At 38.9% G+C, this 18,693-nt stretch overlaps 1 protein-coding gene across 2 annotated transcripts in view; it reads right to left on the bottom strand.

Moving 5' to 3' along the window:
- MACROD2 (mono-ADP ribosylhydrolase 2) overlaps positions 1-18,693 on the bottom strand; it is a 1,878,458-nt gene that overhangs the window by 991,467 nt on the left and 868,298 nt on the right. The gene's annotated exons all lie outside the window — the stretch shown is intronic.

Raw genomic sequence — 18,693 nt, 5'->3', positions numbered from 1 at the left:
CGCTGCTCTTAGACCGGTCAAGGCAGAAGAGGGTAGAACATCATTCTCTTAAATTGACACCAGCTGCTTCTTAACAATCACCACGTGCATTCTTATCTTGCTGGCCAATCAAAAGCAGACTCCTTAAAAGCAAACATCTGCTGCCCATTTATAGTAATTTCTACATGAAAACAGGTTTATTAAAAACAACTTAAGCTTTGCCAACACCAAACATGCGCTTCCAGAAAAATTTCTGCCTCAATTGTACTATGATTTGTAACTCCATATACCCAATACCGTTAAAAAAAAAAAAAGGTTTTCATAATGTTTTGCCTTCAAAGGGCTTCACAAACATAGTTTTTCCTTCCGTGCTTATTCTCCCCATACCTGTTTGAATGTCTGGCATTCATGTGTGTCCTCTTCAGAGGGCAGAGGGCACTCGGGAAAATAACACCAAATCTACTGCCTTCCCATTTTAAGTTGAGCATGATTTTAGAAATAACCCTAAAGTATAGCATACTGGTTACGGAAGCCAGGCTGCTTGGGCTTAAGAGTTAAAAAAATAACTCAATAAATCAATAAATGATATTATTTCTGGTGTTGTTGCTATTACTGTATTACATAACAAAGCAGATAGGTATCATTCAGAATTCAAAGATGCTGGCTGGCATCTTTAAGTCTATATATTTTAGTTATATAAAATCAGAAGGAAATTGGAGAGACTAAAATTCTAATTCAGAGTGTTTGCTATTCTAAAGTACTTGGGGAGAATGAATAATTCAATTAAAATAAATGCAACATGCCATTTATATTTCACTGACATTTTTGAAGCCCTATTCCATGTTGAAACTTTGTTGTACATAGAAAAAAAAATCACCTTGCATTCATTCATGGCATCTGAATTTCTGCTGTATCTCTATATTGTTAAAATGATGAACTCCCTCTACCAAAGAGTTATGAAATAAACTCTAAATCACTACTGTAAAGACAGTATTTATCAAATCATCTATGTCTTATGCAATTCATTCTCTACTTCAAAAGTCAGCATTTGTTTGTAAGTTGTAAGAAGTCCAGAGAGAAGTCCTTGAATCTCGACTATGTCAAATTGCTCTAAGATTTGAGGATCTTCTCCATTCTGGGAGCAAAAGAAGACTTATCATTATGAAACTATGTGAATATCTTTTATTCTTCCACCTTCTTCCAGGAAGAATTCTGAAAAGCCATTTTCTAGTTCAGCAGGAAGAGGATCATGTGTTCATATTTCCATCTTGAGCTTGTCATGGCATTTTTAGTGTTGTTTTCATGAGTAATAAGGCCCATAAAATGTCAATCAAAACCCACCACCAGCAGGGAATGTGTTGGAAGCTGTTACATAATCAGCATGCCTGTTTCAGCACAACACAAGTGGCATTTTTCATGTCAATACTGAATTCACAACTTTAAATCTCAGATTTCCTGTGCATCCGGGTTGCCACAGAAGCCAGGACTGTGGCAGTCTGAGCAGCCTGAGTCAAAACCCAAGCGCCCCATTGCCTAATGGAGTAATGAGTCATTTCACTCTCCTAGGTCTCCTTCCCCTGAGTAATGGAATTATCGGGAGGAGGCGTGAGGAAAGGGTAAAGCAGGGCACTTCTGACAGCTGTGGAAAAGACTGCAGAAACTCTCAGCCTGTTCAAGTACTCAGATTCTCTAAACTCACAGGTATCCCCAAATTCAAACTTCAATGCTGCTGATGAAGTATTATTCAATAATCTCTACCTGCCCACTCCAGCCTTATTTACTGGAAGACCAGATGCCCACTGCACTGTGCCCTAGGTTTCTATCCTAGTTGAGGGAAAAAACACATGGGGTACAGGTTTTCAATTTTATTCCTGAAGTAACACCAGCTAAGACATTATGATGATCTGAGTCCTATATTATCCTATAAATTGAAGATGGAAAAGACATAATGGACCAGCACACTACCATCTCCTAATGTGCTTTCTCCATAGCATATTCTCCTAGCGAGTAAGATGTTAAATGATTTAGGCAATGGAGCTTCTTGAGTTTTCTATCCCAGTCTTCAGTTAGCAGTTTTAAGGCTATGAAATTATATTATGGGATATTCCCTTACTAGGTGATGGTGTGGGGAGAAGGGGGGGAAAAGGTAAGTGAATAGGAGAAAGAGCACTGGTGAGGATGGAGAGGGGTGGAGGAAGAGGAGGAAGTGGAGGAGGAGGAAGAGAGGAAGAAGTAGAGGAAGTAGAGGAGATGGAAGTGGGGGAGAAGAAGAGGAGGGGAAGGAAGAGAAGAAGTAGAGGACGGGAAGTAAGGAAGGGGGAACAAGGAAGTTGAGGAGGAGGAAGACAGGAAGTAGAGGAGGGGGAGAGAGGAAGTGGAAGAGGGGGTAATAGAGGAGGAGGAAGTAAAGAAGGTGAGGTGAAGAGGGTAGAAAGTGGAAGAGGAGGAAGAAGAGGAAGTGGGAGGGAGGATAGAATGGAGAAGGAGGAAGAGGAGTAAGTGGAGGGAGTGGAAGGAGTGGAGGAGGAGGCAAACATCACAGATGGAGGAAGAAGAGATGGAAGAAGAGCTGGAAGTAAAAGAAAGAAAAGAAAAGGAGAAGAAAGCCAAGAGGATGAAGGGAAGAGGGAAGGAAAGAAGAAAAGGAAGAAGAGGGAAAGGAGGAAGAAGAAAATAGGAGGAGGAGGAGGAGGGGAGGCATCCTTTTCATAGAGTTTTGTTTGCTTGGTATTCCCACACATCTGTTACAGTATAACTTTTTCTCCCCTTGCCCCAGTGGAGCTTCAGTTACTCAGAAAGTATTTCTGAATTTCTTGAAATTTCATAATACTATGAAGGAAGACCCTAAATAATTATTTCTATTTTCATACAGAACAAAAACTTGTTTAGAGTTTGATTCTGTAGCTCCCCTACCTTCACTCCTGCATGTGATTTCAATCATACTTTCCTAATGATTTAAAAATTCTCTACTTGTAGTATTTATCTCTTCTATATTTTACTAGACTTTTACTTAGGAAAAAAATATCATTCAACTCTTAGATGGAAGGAATTTTGGCACTGAACTAAAAGCAGAAGGAACAGACTTTTGATAGACACTGATCGTGTGCGTGCGTGCGCGCGCACGCACACACACACACACACACACACTACATTTCACAGATTCTAAAGCACCATGGATCATAAGATGCACTATTATTTTATGTACCACTAAGAAAGAAAAATATATTACTCATTAAAGTAAGACACACTATCAATCACAAGATGTGTCCTGATTTCAGAGCTGTTTATAACCTTACTCCAACCATAAGAAAGCATTAGACAAAGCGATATTGAGAGACATTGCATAAAATAACTGACCAGTACTCTTCAAAAATGTCAAGGTCATGAAAGACAAAGAAAGACTGAGAAATGGTTACAGAGTAGAGGAGACTAATTAGAAATAACAACTAAATGAAATAAATTCAAGATCCTGGATAGGTTCCTGGAGAAAGAGAGGAAGGGAAGGAGGGAAGGAGGGGAGGAAGGAAAGAAGGGAGGAAGGGAGGAAGGAAGGGTGAAAAAAGTAGAAAAATTGGCAAAATTTCAATAAGGTCTGAAGTTTAGGAGATATTATGCCAATATTAATTTCTTGTTTATAATAATTGTCCTATGGTTGTCTAAGATATTAACATGAGAGGAAGTGGGATGAGAAAGATATTTTTTTAAAAAGCCTCTTGGATTTATTTTTGCAATTTTTCTGTAAGTCCAAAATTAATTCAAAATAAAACATATCGCAACTCCAAACAATGTGTATCTTAGAAACATTTAAAATGAGTATCTTATAATTCTGTAGAATTAACACAAATAATTGTTCCCAAATGTTCATGTATTTGCAAAATTTGTTCATTATTTGAAGACCAACATGGTGTGGTGGAGACTGCCCTGGACTAGGTTATAATCCTTGACTGAATTTGATTTGGATCAAATTCATAGGATACATCCTATAATTGCTCAAAATAATCACTCTGGTTCTTAGTTTCTTCAGTCTGCAAGATGAAGATTTTTAGACTAAATGGGTCTTAAGGGCCACTTCACCTCTAATACTCTCAGGATCTATGTTAATAACCAAGCAGAATATATTTAAAAATGTTGCCTTTACCTGAAATCAGCCAAAATGATTCATATTTTTTGAAAGGTGCATGTATACCTACACATTCATACTGTCACAAGCACAGAGTTCTCTCTATATAATGAGTATAGAATAAGCTACATCATGGTGAAAACCATGTCTACTCCGTGCTCACTGAGTACTTAATTTATCCTTAGTGCATAAAGATGCCAGGTGTTATTAGTGTGCAATAAAACTCAGCAATTTTTAGTAAGACTAGCACCGTTCCAAACCACCCTCTTGGAAAAGGAATCAAGCAGGCAGAAACGTGAGTGGAGATGTATAGTTTATTAGCTGTTCATCTTTGCCGGAGTCTCAATGTCTGATATTCAGTCAATTTATATTAATTGATGAAAAGAAGTCACCAAAATAATATGTGGGTGGTGTTACAGAAGAAGGCCCTGCTAAAGAGACAGAAAGCCCTATTGATGAGATGCTTTCCTCGATTCCACCTGGAAATCTACGCCTAGAAATGATGAGAAACCGTAAGTCGTATTTCCTTTAAATTTTTCAGCAAGGGGAGATGAAGAGGACTTTTTAAGGGACACAGTGAAAGACAGTCTAAGAATTTAACTTTCTAGTAACAGTCTTTGTGGAAAAGGCACACAAAACGGCAGATGGATTGCAGGATATTAATCTTCCATATTAGAAAAGAAAAAAAAAAAAACCCACAAAAATCTTCTTCTCCGTTACCTTCTAAAGCATAGACGAGCTACCAAAGCTGACCAGGCAAGGAAATTTAGTCCCAAACATCAAGTCATTAAATTTAAAAGCAAGAGACAGAGCAAAGACCTCCTCCTGGAAAGGCTGTGAGCAGGTTTGGGGACCTTCCGTTGAGGAAAGAAAATGCCACTTTCTCTCCCAGTTGATACAACAAAGCATTCACGGGAGTGGTATCTAGGACTGCCATTTCAACATATGCTGAATAATGAGGGGTAAGAACTGGCTGAGGAGGGGAGAAGAAAGCTTCCCAGTCAAGGGTGTGGTGTTGAAGAAGACCCCAGGGCTATGGAGGGACTAGACACAATGATATGTAAATTGAGGTGGCTGATTCAAACTGCGTCAGGAACGGTGAGCAAAGTATGGGTTGACCCCTACCTAGCCTTCTGTTCCCTTGCTCTTCTCCTGCTCTCTCTGGGGAGGAAATTCTGACAGGAGGCACGCCCCTGGGTGGGACCAGGAAGATTTCCCCGTGAGTAACCAAGTAAAACAGTGTTTTCTGAGCGCTTCTTCTTGAGGGTGGGGCTGTCCGCAGCTTCTAGACTGCTCTAGGCCCAAGGCTACCTCTGGCAGTAAATCAGTGATTACAAATGGATTTCTAGCTGTGGCTTTTTGGAGGCCAGACAAGGAGCTAGAGGCTAATTCTTTTTGTGGATTCTCTTTGTGAATGAGGGCCCTAGAGTTCTACATCTCTCTGGCACCTCAATTCAAGGCATGTAATCCTCTTTTATTCTAGACTGTGTGTGTACGCTAAGTCTTTATTTGTTGGTTCCTGTGTACTGGGGGACCAGAAAAGGGAGAAGGAATAAAGGTGGTGGGAGGGAGAGCCGGGGTGGGAAGGTGGAGCTGCAGGAGTGGTGGAAACAATTAAACACCAGAAGAGTCACTGCTGACAGTTCTCATGCACTTTCCACGTGCGGAGTTTTGTACATGTTGCAAGCAACTATTTGGATAAACAAAGATCACTTGGAGGACAACCAGACTAACACCTACATAAATTCAGCCTCAGTTCACTGAGGTCTGAAATGAAGGGAAAGGGAAATATTGTGCAAGGATTCTTAGGTGTAGTCTCCAGACTAGCAGCATCAACAACCTGGGAACTTGTCAGAAATGCAAATTCTCAGGTCCCACCCCAGGCCAACCTAATCTGAAATCAGAGGGTGGGGCTCAGCAATCCGTGTTTTAACAAGCCCGATAGGTGATTCTGACACAGTTTCAAATTTGAGAACCACCATTGTTTAGGAAGAGCAAGAGATATTTCAGAGAGAAATGGCCTCCTAGACAAAATTTTACTTATTTTTTTAAGATTTTATTTATTTACTTGACAGAGAAAGAGGCAGCGAGAGACGGAACACAAGCAGGGCTAGTGGGAGAGGAAGAAGCAGGCTTCCTGCTGAGCAGGGAGCCTGATGCGTGACTCGATCCCACAACGCTGGGATCATGACCTGAGCCGAAGGCAGACGCTTAATGACTGAGCCACTCAGGCGCCTGTTGACACTTTTGATTGGGGGTGGTTTGCATACTGGTTTGGGATACTTGAGGGATAAAGTCTGTACATGGGGAATATGCAAGAGTAGAACCTGGCTAATTAACAGGTTTTCCAGAAGCTATGATGGTGGATTTGGTGCCAAAGAAAACAATGGTGATCCTTGTACAGAACCTAAGACTGGGTGGAAGTGCCAAGACTTGGTTTAAAAATGCAAATCTTGGTTTACCAGTTCAGACTACAGTAGAATCTGCCAGTTCAACCCTTTGTCTTCTCATCCACCTCTGGAAGCAGAACAGAAGAAGGAATTTGAAGAGGAAGGAGGAAGACAAAAAAAAGTCTCATATCTCATTTGTGTGTCTGAATATCTGGACCTTTCCAGAAGCTATCCTGACCCAATGCCAAGAACCTCCCACTCTTAAAAGATATTTCTCCTTATTTATAAATCATCGTATTTCTGATGTCGTGGGTACAAAAATGCACATGTAATCACATGAATCCAGGTGTTCCTGGCCTGTTAGGAACTTGGAAATACAAAAGATGACACATACACCTATCAGCAGAAAATCAGTGACTGAGATCAACCTCAGATTCAATTAGAGAGAACCCAGAAAGTCTAGTCCCCAGCTACTTTGCAGAATTCAGGATAAAGCCTTGACAGGCCTTGGAAATATGAACAGAAGACAAGAGTGAATGTCAGAATGTCAGAGTATGGTCAGAGGAAAGCAAAGGAAGAATCAATTAAAACTAATATTCTGATTGAAAATTAGATACATATTTCAATAGAATCACATGCAGTCAAATTAAAAAAATAACAAACATGGAGATGTCAAGTAGATGACAAACCCAGTGGTCCAACGACAAAAAGGGAAATTTCCATTTCCATGTAAAACCATAGTGGAGAAATACATAGTGGAGAAATACCATGGTGCTTGTTCCCCAGAGGAGGAATATGGAAAATCCCTGACATACTTAATACTCCTGCCTCCCTCAAGCCTGGGGCAGACATCACTATCAAAGCCTGCTCTCCTTCCCTGCTGAGTTTACACTCAGCCTCGGAGTTCTCAATACCAGCAGCCAGCAGCCACTGCCGATCAATCAGAATTGTTACTTCACTCTCTAGGACTGGCTGCAATGGTCCTGGGCTGGCAAGCTCCTTCTGTTCCCAGCTCTGCCTCTCATCCCTTTGCCCATAGGAAGCCTCTGCCATATAGTGTCCCAAAGTGTACCTGCTCTAATTAGTACTTGCTCTTATAATTCCAGAACAGACCAACAAGTAATTATATAAAATGTGTGTTTTATTTTCATCTCCTCTTCAATGTTTCACATACACAAATGCACTTCCCGGTTCAAGAAAGGGGGAAAAAAAATCAATGATTCCAGAAATATAAGAAATAAAACTACGTAGTTATGAAAACGCATTGTACATGTATAGATCATATCCCAAAAAATGGGACATTTTCATGGTGGTACACAGTATTTTTTTAATTTTTATTAAATGGAAGGTTTTTTTAATTGCAATGATCATGTAGGGTTTTTTTTTTTTTGATAATGCGTTTTTAATGCATAATATAAAATAACATCAGACCTCTGAATTCACTGTGGTTATTACTGCTTGTGTCAAGGATAAGTGAAAACAAAGCAAACATTTACAATAGCTTAGAGAAAAATATTAAGCAAATAATAGTGCAGGCAGCGAAAGTCTTGCAGGTGGCATGGCTGGCTGAAGCCCGAGAAATGCTGTTATATAAATGTGTACACACGTGCTGAGTCTCACTTAATTTCACTGCTGATTTACTGTGCCTTAAGGAGAACATGCCCATTGCCCAACAACACAGTGCTATTTTCAACTGCCCCCCAATTAAGTGTGAAGTTACCCTTGTCTTCTAAGAATTGTCTTGCACTAAAATTTTATGACTTAAAAACAACTAACTCATGACCTTAGCTAAAACTCGAGAGGTAGAAAAGCTTAGCCCTTTATCTGACCCATCATCTACAATTAACCTGGTTATGTCCTCAGCCACAACTAACTAGTGTCACCCCCAATTAACTTTCCCAGATAGTTTTCCCATTAGCACTAATAGTTCAAACTACTAAAAAACAAAAGCACAAGGTGGCATGGTAATAGGGCTGCTTCTAAGAGTATTAATTCACTCTGACAACTGACAACAACAAAATCCTAGGGAGAGAAAAAAAAATCCGTTCTATTTTATCTTTGCCACTTGTAATATGGACCCTCCTTAGAGGTCCAATTTATTTGACATGTTTTGAGAAACCATTTTTATTATCCCATATCTGAATTATATTCATTTTTTTTCCTGTTTTAGAATAGTACCAGGTTTCCGTTTGTCAGAAGCATTTGTCATTGAGTGGTGAGATTACATTGCAAGAGATGTCATAAGCAGTGATTTGTCACCACCTGCCATATTAAATAAACCTCAAGGTAAGCACTAGGTTATAGGGCAAGTAACCAAGACTTCTTACTCCTTCCTGCCTAAGCCATGCACTAATTTGTACAAGTAAAAGCGAGCCTAGATTTTCAATCTCAGTACTAGATAAAAATGAGAGAGTCTAAATCAATAAAAACTTCACATGAATTACCAAACACCAGCTGAAAGTCGTATTTAGTTTGAACCCCATAATTTTTTGTTTTCTTTTTAGAAAAACAGATTTTAAAAATAATACTATCAGCCATATCATGAAATTTCCAGGTAAATCTGTGAAATAAGTGATTGTGGGTTTTCTATTTCCGGAGCCCCCCTCTTTCACAGATCCAAGGCTACCTCCTCTTTTACTTCCTCCTCTCTCCTTCAGCTCTCTTAAGAGTCTAGTCACAGGGCTGGGGCCCACTCCAGCCCCAAGCTCAGGCATCGATGAAAATTTAAGAGATATCATGATGCATTACAATTGGGAGTCTCAGAATTATAAAATCTACAAGACAGAAAGTAATGAACTCCAAGTGGTGAAATTTCAGGGTAGCAGCAGGAGAAGAGGGAACCTTGGTAGGTGAGGTGGTAGAATTCACATGCTTAAGAAATGGTTTCTTGGTACACAGGCCTGGGAAAAGAAAAGCATACCTTCTACCTTGGATGTGCTAATGAATACACACCTAATAGCACCCACATCAAAATATATGATCAGGGGTGCCCGGGTGGCACAGTCGGTTAAGCGTTCGACTCTTGGTTTCTGCTTAGGTCATGATCTCAGGGTCCTGGGATCGAGCCCCACATCAGGCTCTGCACTCAGCATTCAGTCTGCTTGAGATTCTCTACCTCCCTCTCCCTCTGCCCCTCCCGCTCATGCTCTCTCTCTCAAATAAATAAATAAAATCTTTAAAAAAATATATATGCTCAAACACATCTGTGTGAAGGTGTGAGGTATGTAGATCCTGGGATATCAAACATGGTGAGGAGGGAATGGACAAAGTTAATGGTAATGGTAGCTACTATATATAATTTCATCTTCATTTCACAGATTAGGAAACTGAGGCATGGGAAGATTTGTTTTTTTCCCCACAATGTTCAGGTTTACCCAGGTAACTACAAATCCTAGTTTTTTTGTTTTTTTTTGTTTGTTTGTTTGTTTCCCATTTTACCATAGTTTCCCCAAATATCTATAGGTAGGTCCAAAGAGTGAAGCATTTGAATGTATCTTGTATCTTTGAGTTCTGTTTTATACCCAAAGATGGCCAGGTTTAACATTTAAACCAAAAAGGGGCTAAAAGGTGCTACGCTACCACTCTGCAAATTCAGACCAAAGGAACTATGAAAAAATTGTTTATGAGCCGGCCCAGGTACTGACTTTGGTTTGAAAAGCTTGTTTCTACACATCAATATCATTATTACAAGTTTGTTCTAACACCAGTCTATACCTAGATTGTGTCATGTTAACAACACGGAAAAACAAAAACAGAAAACCCAATTACTGCATTAGAACTCCGAGAACTTAAGCATTTGTACATCTGCCCCTCTGGGAGTTAGAAACTAAATGGGCTAAGCATCAAATTAAAAAAGCACAGGTATTATGCATTCTAAATGGACAACCACTATCCTCATAAATACTGAGACTAGCGGCTATTTCTAGTGCCGGATACATGGTAGGCAATTAATTCTGTTTATGGATTGGCTGACAAGAGAATTCAGCAAACTCACATCAAACACTTTCCTAGTGCCCTAATTTGCAATTTGGAAAACGAGGAGTAACAATTGTTCTTTTAGAAATCAAAGGAGGACGCTGGCCTCAGAACTCCCTAGGTTCTAGCCTTTAAAGCTATTTTCTTGAGAGAATTCCGTGTGACAGACACGACAACTGCTCAGCTGATGGGTCAGAGCACTTTCTTTTTCTCCTTTATAACTTTATTAGAGAATGAATACTGCTCACTCTTTGAGGGCACAACTTTATGGGAGATAGGGACCCTTCGCACTTTATGGAAAGGTCAAAGCTGTCCTAAAAATGGCCAATGAACCCAATAAAGTCTTGACTCAGAGGTCCAATTTATCTGCGTTTCATCATCTCATTTAAGAATAAAATGGCTAAGCCCGCTTTTCCTGGTCTATTATTTATTAGATTTCAATAAAGAAGCTTGCTTTTCATTAAAATTTTGTCACAAACCACCCCATGCTGTGCCTTTCTCCTGCAAAAGGCATTTTCAATTTTTCCCTCCTTCCTTGAGAAAAAGAAGTAATTTTTGGCTCTATTCTTTCTTGCTACCTTCTCTCTCTGTCTCTGTCCCTGCATCTTTAAAGAAACCAACCAATAGACCTACTTCCTTTTCTTTGTTGTCTTAAAGAAATATGCAACAAGTATCCTTTTTTTTTTCCAGCAAAAAGTCACATTCCTTCAAAAGAAAGATTTTAGATACTGAATCTCACACTTCCCTGTTTGTAAAGACTTGAATTAAAAAATCACTTTTAGGTGAACAACTCATAGTATAAAAATGTTTATATATATATATATACAGCTCTAAAAGGGAGGAATGTTTATATACATATATATGTATATATATGTATTATGTAAGTATATATCATACATATATATGTATGATAATATATATACATATATATATACTGATATATATATATATATATATATATATATATATATATATACACACATATACACTGATATATATATATATATACACGAAATGTGTTTTAACTGATGATATATGGTATGGAAAGATCAGGCAAATATTATAAAACTCAGCCCTTAAAGATTATACAAGTAATCAAGAAAACTTTGTACTGGATACTAACTAAGGTTGTGAGCTGCTGAGACATGTGGGTTGCTTTTGAAGGAAGACAGTACTGGCATTAGCTACTTAAATATTAATATGTTGTTTTCTTCATAAGGTCAATTTAGGAAGAGAGCAAGTTCAGAAAACATAACCACAGTCCAAAATCTCAATTTCAATTAAGCTGTAAATATAATATTCAAGACCTCTCTCTGAGCATAGATCTTAGCACTTCAAATACACTAGAACACAATTTAATAACAGATATAAATTACATTTCCTTTGAACTATTAGATAGCAACATTACACTCAATTTCTTTATACTTAACCATGAACTTCAACTCATGTAATCAAACAAAATCAAACCGGTGTAAAGACATGCCCAGCAAGTGGTGGGAACCAGGAAGAACTGAATTTCCATGTTCCTTTGTCTGTACTTTACAAATCATGCCAATTCCATGCACAGTTACTTAGAATTGGGACAGCAATCGGATAGCTTGATGATAGAGCAAATTAATTTGAAATAAAGAAAAACAGTAATTTGTGAAATCCACGGCCACTGGTAAGTTAGACACACACGGAAAGGCAGGGCAGTGTGGGAGAGGCCGCAGAGATTGGGAATGCACTTCCAATAAAACCTTACTTCTCCACATCAGCTATTTTCTTTTAAATTGTGGGTAATGAGCCTGGAGAAGAGAATGAGAGTCCAGCTCTAAAAGGGAGGAAGGATGCTTTACTCTCTGTCATGAAAAAACAAACACACAAAAAACACAAGAGGAAACATGGGGTGAGATAGGAGACATTGAGTGATAGGGCAGGAAAGCAAAGGAACTCATGTAGAATGTCTTCCTTCCTTTTAGGAAGGCCAAAGAGGTTATCTTTTGAGCATGGAATTGTCATGACTTTATGAACTTGGAAAATATGGAAATGGTCCCACACAGCTGTAATGGAGAACTGAGTTGCTTAGGTTACTTTACTTATATTAGTTGGGTTGGGTTTGTCTTGCCCAGACTCTAGAATGAATGCTATCCTCAAAGTCCTATAGCTCCAAAGCTATATCAGAAATTACAAGGATGTGGCACATGTGGCCCCCTCCTCTTTTACTGCATGCCTATGACAGACATTATCAATCAAGCAAGACAGCCTTTTAACTGAGCTGATACAGAATCCCTCTCAACAGTGTTCCAAGCAGACATTACTAGTTGATTAAAGAAGGTACCTGAGATGAAATCTGGTTATCATTACTAGATTATACTTACCCATGAACTACAAGTCTTACTGTAGATTTGGTTTGCCCGTAATAGGGTTCCTGCTTCTGCATCCATGGCGAGTTAGCTACTTAACCCAGTCCTGTAAGGACTGGAATGCTCCTGAACTTCACTATCTTTATGTATGGGGATCTGATACCTGTTCCCAGACCTCCTAGACAACAACCATGAGTCCAGAGCTGGCCCGTTCATGAGCACCATAGACCACTGAAGTAAATCAAGGCCCTAAACCTCTACCCTTCTAATCCATAATCCTCAAGACTCATTCCCCAACTGACTTCCACTGAGAAATCTGATGCTGTAGTCAGTGAGCTACACTGATTTTCTACATGCAAGCTTCATAGTGCAGGAAGATACACTTAATTTGAATGGTTTCCTGGTAATGTGGCAGAAAAAAACAGATCCAGTAAACCAATAAATCATCCTTAGTCTTTCAATGACTGCAAATTTGAAAACTATACTCTGAAACATCAGGTTCTCTTGGCCTCAGGTCTCCTGCTAAAACATTTTTCCTAAAACAGGCCCTGCATTAGCCATGAGGCCCAGGAAATGTCTCTAGGAATGTCAAAAGCTACTTCTCCCAAAATTTCAGACACTCCCTTCAATGGAGACCCTAAAATCCAGAGGCAGTCCAGGGTATAAGTTTAGAACCAGGGTCTTAATCCCCAGAAATTCCTGTGCACTAAGTAGGCATCCCCCTCTGAATCAATGAACCGACCAAAACCACATCTGCTGTGGTCCTGCATATGTCCCCAAGTCTTATTGGGCTTCCCGGTTCACTGATGGAACCAGATCTCTGGCCTTGGAGAGGTCATACTTACTTTGTTGAAAGATTCTAGAATCCCAGCGTTTAAGCCCTGCCATGAAACCTTGGATTCAATTGTTTCTTCTGAATCCTGGGATCCTAATCCAATTATTCCCTTAGGCCCAGGAAAGAATGTTTGCCATGTCCCACAATGGAAGAAATTGGTGGAAGAATCATCTCCCCTGGACCAGATGAGCTTAAGGTGGTCCATAATGAGTGGACTGCAGTCAGCAGTGTCTGCAGACAGCGTTAAGTCTGGGAACCCAGGGTGGGCCATTCTAGTAGCCTACAATGACAGAAACTAACCTTTCTATGGCCTGAGTCCCAAGGGTCTTCTACCCTAATGAGACCCTGACTCTTACTTCAGCCTGGCCCCAAGTTTTCAAAAATTAGATTTTTCAGAAATCAGACACCAGGAGCCAGTATGCCTCTTCTTGCCAAAAGTTCAGCTGAGACAACAACCTCAGAGATGTTCAAGAACGGACAACAGGAACAAACATGATAGAAAAATCCTGTATTTGTCCTTATCGGCACTTGAGTTAAAATCACAACTCTGTGACCTTTACCAAGTTGCTTGGCTTCTCTGAGCTTCAGTTAAACAAGGGTAAAGTAGAAAAATAATAAGAATATAATAGGGTTGTTGAGATCCTTAGAGATAATATATGTTGAGTGCCAGGCACATGACAGACACTCTCAACAATAATACCTATTATAGCAATCTCTCACCAAAGTGTAAAATTAACATATAAACATATTTGAAGCATAATGCCTATCACATAATAGGCACTCAAATATATAGAGAGAAAAAATAATAATAAATAAATGGATGGATCCAGTCATGTTTGCTACTGTGGATAAGCACATTTTTATTTTATTTTATTTTATTTTATTTTATTTTATTTTATTTTATTTTATTTTATTATTATTTTATTTTATTTTATTTATTATTTTTTAAAGATTTTGTTTATTTATTTTTCAGAGAGAGTGAGAGCGAGAGCACAAGCAGGGGGAGCAGCAGGCAGAGGGAGAAGCAGGCTCCCTACGGAGCAAGAAGCCTGATGTGGGACTCAATCCCAGGACTCCGAGCTGAAGGCAGATGCTTAACCGACAGGGCCACCCAGGCATCTTTAAGTGAATACTTTTTAAAAAGAGCCATATTACAGGGTGATGGGTAATAAGGAGGGCATGTGTTGTGATGAGCACTGGGTGTTACACATAACTAATGAATCACCAAACACTACATCAAAAACTACTGATGTACTACTATACAGTGGCTAACTGAACACAATAAAAATAAATAAAAATAAAAAGAGCCACATTCACCAGGCAATCAGCTTGTCTGAGAACTGGCAATACTTTTCATTCACTGTTAGTCTGATGCTTCAACTGAAACAAGCAGTGACCTAAAATAATTTTATAAATGATTTCTGAAAATCCATCAAATCCACTTAAACTGTGATTTTTGACCTGTAAGTCACATTTGAACATTTCGAGAGAACTCAATAATAAAACTCTGCCTTTGAAGGGGAGAAGAAATTTCTCAGAAAGTGGGTGCTCTGCACTAGCTAAAGTAATACCCTTGTTTGAAAGATGAATTTCTTCCACTAAATGACAATGTATCATTTTTATGCTGAACTTTAACTGGAGTTAAAAATTCCAAACTTAGATATTAAAGACCATTTCTGAAAAGTTAATTCCCTTTTTGGGCACCCACATTTGAGTTTTGATTGAATAGAGAAAAAACATCTTTCTCGAACTGAAGTGAACTCTTTGGTTGGTTAAATGTATGCCCAGTGGCAGAGAAAAGCCAAATCCCTAAGGCATAATTCTGAGAGTTGTATTCCTTGCTGAGTGGCTATCAGAGGGAAAAGCAAGCATATCTTCTATAAATAACTGACTACTGAGCCTTCCATTTTAGGGTATCTCAAAACAAGGGAGAGAATACTTTCACACATGAATGATCCCAGCTACTCATATATGTAGAAAGATGATTTTGATTATACACATAATGTGCTTTGTAATAATGTCAGTCTGTTTTGCAGGCTCCTAAAAGGAAGGCATGCTCCTTCGACCTGACTACCATTTGAGTCAAATGGCTCTGAGTTCAAATCCCAGTTCTGTGTCTTAGTAAAAGTTCTACTTTGGGCAAAGTACTTAATGTCATAAAGCCTTAGTTTCGTAAATTTTCATTTAGGTACTCGTCATTCTTTGTCCTCTGTCTGCTGCCCCAATGCATTCTCCATGATCCTCTGCCCTGCTCTGTGCCCAGGGAGGCTGATTCTGTTTCAGAGTCACACGCTCAACTGACAGAGGACACCATCAAGAGATCAGAGGATGGGTCTATGTTTCCATTAGAGCTCCTGGGAACAGTCAAAATTTTTCTACTGTGAATACCTGTCACCCCATTTCCAAGACCATAGACTCACTGGAAAAATGAAAGGAGACGCTGTATGCAAAGCTCTTGGCAAAGGCCTGTCACAAATGATGAGTGAGAGATGTCACCCATGTTCAAATCCAAAATAAGCAAACGGTGTTTGAGCAGGGTCCACAGCTAGGGAAGAAGCTGACTGAAATAATGCCACCAAAGCGAAGGCAACAGTGTCAAGTCAGTGTGAGGGAATGGAATATTTGGTTCACAGCCATTCCCCAACCCCTTCAAGTATTTGTCCATTTTCTGTTTAGCATACTCCAAACCCTCCTCTGCCAAAATTCAAGGAAAAAGATTCTCTCCTGAAGAGTAGTCAGAGCAAAATAAAATCACTGCCCAAAAGGACTGCAGTTAGCAGTGGTGGGGGCATGGGGGTTGTGACAGCTGCTGTGAGCTAGACTGAGGCAACCCAGTGCTTTGGGGTAGGTGGGTGAGCCTCTCCTTGAAGGTTCAGGATGTGAAAAACAAGACAGAAAGCGTTTATGAGATGTTGAATGCTATATATGTGGGTTCCCCTAAATATCTGAGAGAGATGTAAGTAAATATAAGGATTCCAATTTTGTTGCACCTTGATAAATAGACATTGGGTCAGCGCTGGAGCACTGGGATCATGGTTTTAGAAACACTGCCCAAAGGCTGAAGAATCTCATCATCCATCTGATACTTCAGTCTGTTCCAAAACCAAACTACCCAAGAAGAATAGTCTGGAGTATGAGTGTCCGGTTCCACGGTTCTCAAAATGTGGTCAGCAGGGCCAACAGCAACAGCATTCCCTGAGAATGATTGAGAAATGCAAATTCTAGGGTCGCACCCAGACCTACTGAATCTGAATTCTGCAGGTGGGGCCCAGAGATGTGTGCTTTAATAAGTCCTCCAGGTGATTCTGATGCACATTCAAACTTGAGAATCACTATCTTGGCACAAATGCCTTAGCACCAATACATATTATTACCATTAGTCACTGCTTGCTACCCACTTACTATGAATTAAACCTAGTGCTAAATCCTTTACCTGAGTCACCGCATTTAATACTGACAACAGCCTTGTGGGGTAGGTACTGCTGGTAATTCCATTTATGGGAAGTAAACTGAGCATCAGGGAATTTGCAGAGCATACCAAGGGCATGTTGTCAGTCAATGATAGAGCCAGAAACTGAATCCATGTGGGCCTTCCCCACAATCCTAATCATTCCACCTTGATACTCCATAAGGAAAAAAAAAAATGTATCCTTATAGAGCAAAATGCATCTTTTAAAGAGGTGCATTTGTTGAATTATGTGAACTTTTTCTGTAAGACTCCAGAGACTATTTCCCAGCTTGCTCAGTGAAACCGGGAGCTGCTCTAACAAGGAACTCTCATCAATTCTAAGATGCGCTCTACTCTCAGAAAAGCACAAAGAGGTATTTAGGAGACAGGGAATGGGCTGAGGCAAGGATCTGGTGGCCAGATATATGGCCATCTGGAAAGGATCAAACATGTAGTTTTTTAGTTGCCCAAATAACCGTCCTCTTTGTCTCCATCAAAAACTATCAATCGATCTATCATCTATCTATCTATCTATCTATCTATCTATCTATCTATCTATCTATCTATAATACACACACACACACACACACACACACACACACACACACTAGAGTATATATTGCTGATACTTTTATCAGCAATTGGGGGAGAATATAAATTTGGATCTCCTTCCTCTTCCAAAAAAGAGATCAGACTGCATATAAGTGAATTTAAAAAAACAAAACAAAACCAAAACCCGAAACTCTAAAAGGGAGTTTCTATGAATTACTATATGGAGTAGGCTATTGTCTGTCACTATGAAGCTCTTATATTCTTTATTCTACATTGATAAACTGAGGTCTACTTTTACCCAGAGGAAACAAGTATCAACAGATGTTAATCTTACAATGATCAATGGCTTATTACTATATTTTTATTTCAGCACATTAAAAAACTTCAATATACAGTAAAAACCCTGCTTCAAAAATGATATGCTATAAGATTAATGTAACATCAAGCAGAGAAAAGGTTAAAATATATATAGAATTAGTTAACACAGAATTGATTAACCTAGTAATTTAAACAGAGTATTTAAAGGAATATTCTGCACAATATTTGGGGGAATATTTAAGCCAAATTTTTGTGAAATATATCCTTTTTATTAAAATATGCACATATATTTGTATTTAGATTAAAAGAAAAAGACAATGATTAACAGAAAACAATATTCTAAATGAATATATATTGAGAATTTGCTTACCTGGAAAAATATATATCCCATCACATTCATTAAGTTTACATTTTATAAAATTCCTAATCAAATGCAGATAAAATTCATCAATAATAATTGGGGCATTAATAACAAGTGAAACTGCCATAAAAATCAATCTGAAAAATCTATTTGGATAATTAAAAATACCCAAATAGTGAGCTAGTGAGTTTACTTTGCTTTACAAAAAAGTCATTCCATATATTTTGTTATGATATGACAGTCATATGCTAGCTTCTATGCCCTTCACTTTCTCCCCCAAGCTCTTTGGAGACATTGGATTTGTCTTATACAACTCCATATAACCAGGAGTTCCTAGGAAACAAGACTATAATTGGTAAGACTTTCATGT

This window comes from Ursus americanus, chromosome 22 (genome assembly GCF_024610735.1).
Source record: "Ursus americanus isolate L20-20 chromosome 22, mUrsAme1.1.p, whole genome shotgun sequence".
Classification (NCBI taxonomy): Eukaryota; Metazoa; Chordata; class Mammalia; order Carnivora; family Ursidae; genus Ursus; species Ursus americanus.
This window is presented reverse-complemented; position numbering and strand designations above follow the sequence as displayed.